The following is a 3,487-nucleotide window of genomic DNA, read 5'->3' on the forward strand; positions in this document are numbered from 1 at the left end:
TTTAATAATGCCCTTCTTTAAGTCCTCTACCAGTATCATGCGATATGCTTTTAAATCCAATTCTTGCTTTTCAAGTGTGTTGGGGTATTCAGGACTGACCTAGGTGGGATTGCTAGGTTCTGATGATGGTGAGTGGTCTTGGTTTCTGTTAGTAAGATTCCAATGTTTGCCTTTTGCCATCTGGTGATCTCTGGAGTTAGTTGCTATAGTTGTCTCTGTTTGGAGCTTGTTCCTCCTGTGATTCTGTTAGCCTCTGTCAGCAGTCCTGGGAGTCCAGCTCTCTCCTGAGTTTCAGTGGTCAGATTACTCTCTGCTAGGAAGCTCTCTTCTAGCAGGGAATGTGCACAGAGGGCTGGCATTCAGATCTGCCTCCTTGCTGAAGATGTAGGTCCAAAACAGGGCCTGTGCCAGAAGATGTGTTGCCTCTGCAGTTTATTCACTCACCTGCACAGACTAGCCACTGAGGGACCCTGGACACAATATGACTCTCTCACCTGCTCTGGCAGACAGAACCCTCGCAGGTGGCCACCTTTCCTCTAGCGAGGAAGGTGCCCAAATTTCTCGAGACGAAACAGGGTCTGTCCCAGAAGTTAGGTTGCTTCTGTCTGTCCTGAAGCTGTGTAGCTTCTGAGGTCCACACTCTTGCTATCGAAGACTGGAGCCTAAGCAAACCAGAGCAAAGATGGCTCTCCTGCCAGCTCAGGCCTTGAGACTCCTCCCGGGCAGACACCCCTCCTCTGGCGGGAAAGGTGCTGAATGACTGGAACCAGAAATGGGATCTTTCCCAGAAGCCGTCAGTGCATATCTCTTATAAATGCCATGAGAGCTAATAGTAACATTGTACCTAAGTGTTAGATAATGATTTTAATATAGCACACATATGGTAGTATATTTATTGAATTTAAATTTAAACTTGAGGAGTATAAGTTTGAGTTTTAAAATGTTTTCATTGTCTAAATTTTTCTCTTCACTTGGAAAAGCATTTACTGAACTTACCCACAGGTCACACCTACAGAAGTTAATAACAGCATCTAGTATTGTCAGTCTCTGCGTGAAGATTACTGTTGTCCTTCACTAGACCCAAATGTCCATTTACTTGCTTCCCAAGAGCAGACAAAAATAGAGTTGACTCATGCAGCCAACTGTGCTGAATCATTTTAAGGAACAATACATCTTTGTAGGTGAACAAACAGGCTATTGTTTGGACCTTTGATAATGTCTGACATTTTATAAATTATTCATAAAAAGGCTAAGATTTTTTAAAATAACAGTGAACATTGATTTTCTAGTTTACATGAAAAGAGAAATAAAACACAAGTCCATTCTCTAATAAAAGAAGCCATTAACTGTTTGACAATACTTATTCCAGATACTTGGAGGAAATCTAAAATTGTAGGTTTTATAATAATTCCACACATTGATAAGGAAATGGGGTTGGCACGTTTAATCCTAGCATATCATCATTCTTCACTTCTTTGAACTTAGCGAACATTAGCAGCAAACATGTATCACAAGAAAATCTTAAAAGAACATAGGCATACTAAAGATTTGCCACAAGGCACCTTGTTCTGCAAGCAATAGAACGCCTGCTCTTCTTAACAAGGAGAGAGAAAGGACACAGGACTCAGAGGTGGGGAACATCCACTGGGGCACATCACACAAATACAGAGCTCCTTCATTTACTCTGCTAAGAACTACTAGAGTTCTAGTCTGAGTCCCAGGAAGAAACTAAAATTCCAGGATGAGAGCAGATGCTCCTTGTCTTAATGTCTCTGTCCAGATGCCTTTCTGTACTTGTTACTCAAATAGAGGAAAACAGCAGCTGATTCAGCGGGGCCTGGGAACGGAGACTTTGATAGTTCTATACATACTGCTCGTATTCCCATCCCTTAAATTGTATGAGTACCGATTCTCAGCAGTTTACAAATTTCTCTAAACCAGATGTCTGGCAGTGATACCAAGCTCTGCAGAAGGAGCTCAGTCTATGAAATGCGTGTCTCTGGAAGGAACAAGGTCAGCCCAGTTCTTAAGTTGTGGTGATGAGGAAATGTCAGGAAAGATGCCACAAATTCAGTGATGCCCCTCATGTTGGATACAGAAAAGGAAAAAGGATTCTCACTCACAAATATAGTGTTTTGTCTTTTCTAGGGGCATAAATTTGTCTATCCTCTTTAGGGAAAAGTTTGATTTTCCAAAAGTACCTTGTCCACTAAGAACACTGAATATCCCCCAACAACAGGAGAGAGACTGGCCCTGACTCCCTGTAAATCCTGCTCCCCTTACTGGGCTGCCTTCACTGGGTTCAGTAAGAGAGCATGTCTCTAGTCCTGCAATGACTAGATGTGCTAGGGTAGGTTGGTACCCGGGGGAGGGGAGAGGAGGCAGGAGCCTCCCCTTCTCAGAGGAGAGTTGAGGGTCTGGGAGGGCAGTGGTTTGTGATAGGACTGTAAAGTGAATTAATAAATTAGTTAAGCACACATGAACAATAAAAATGAGCTCTGCATGGACCTGGTTATATAGAAGTTTAGGAAATTGTGTCCAAATTCTTTCACTCCTCCCTGCCAGGTTTCCAGCACAACCCCTTTTCTCTAACTCCAGTTACCAACAGGCTCTTAAAGGTACACAGCACAATGAGTGAAACAACTTTGGCACCTTTTCCTTTTAAGTGTGAATGAGTCACAATATTTCACGTGGCTCATACATTTGATTCACTCCGAAGGCATCATCATGTCCAGAGAAATGGCTTGCCCTACTTGGATTACATGGAGTCTAATCTTCCTAAGCTGGAATCTTTGTATCTGTCTACCATGCTACAAGAACTTGAAAAAAAAAAAAGAGAGATCCCAAAACAAAATGTAGAGGTCATTAACAAAAGTAGGAAAATGTGGGAAGCCACATAACGCCATTACAAGTTGGTGCTGGCTACCACTGGCCACCGCCCGTGTATTTCGGGTAAACAACCAATGTGCGCAGGTGCAAATGGGTTTCACGCCAAGTCTTTGCCCGCCCCTGGGCGTAACAGTGAGATCATGAGTAAGCAACCAATGAGATGTGGACACACAGCCTTGGGGACTATATAGGGAGTCACTCGCGGGGCCTCGTGGTCTTCCTCTTCAAGATGCAATAAATGCTGTGCTGCAGAAGGATCCTGGTGTCCGTGTGCGTTCTTGCTGGTGAGACGATAGTGCGGGACAGGAAAAAGTATGTTGATCAGAAATATGATAATTGCCAAGTGTTCAATAATAGATGATAATGGTTGGTATTTCATTAGTTTTCATGTTTTTTTTTTTTTATCTATACAATAATATGTGGGATGATGGTGGTGGTGGTGTGTGTGCACGTGCTTGAGTATGTGCACACTAAGATCTGAAAACACTTTAATTAATCTATGGTTTGCATCATGGGTCTTTCATGACTCTTATGCTCTGTATAAATAAGAGACCTGTCTGCAATTATAGCTTTAGAACATTTCCTCATAAAATTAGAT

The sequence above is a fragment of the Mus pahari genome, chromosome 11 (assembly GCF_900095145.1).
Source record: "Mus pahari chromosome 11, PAHARI_EIJ_v1.1, whole genome shotgun sequence".
Classification (NCBI taxonomy): Eukaryota; Metazoa; Chordata; class Mammalia; order Rodentia; family Muridae; genus Mus; species Mus pahari.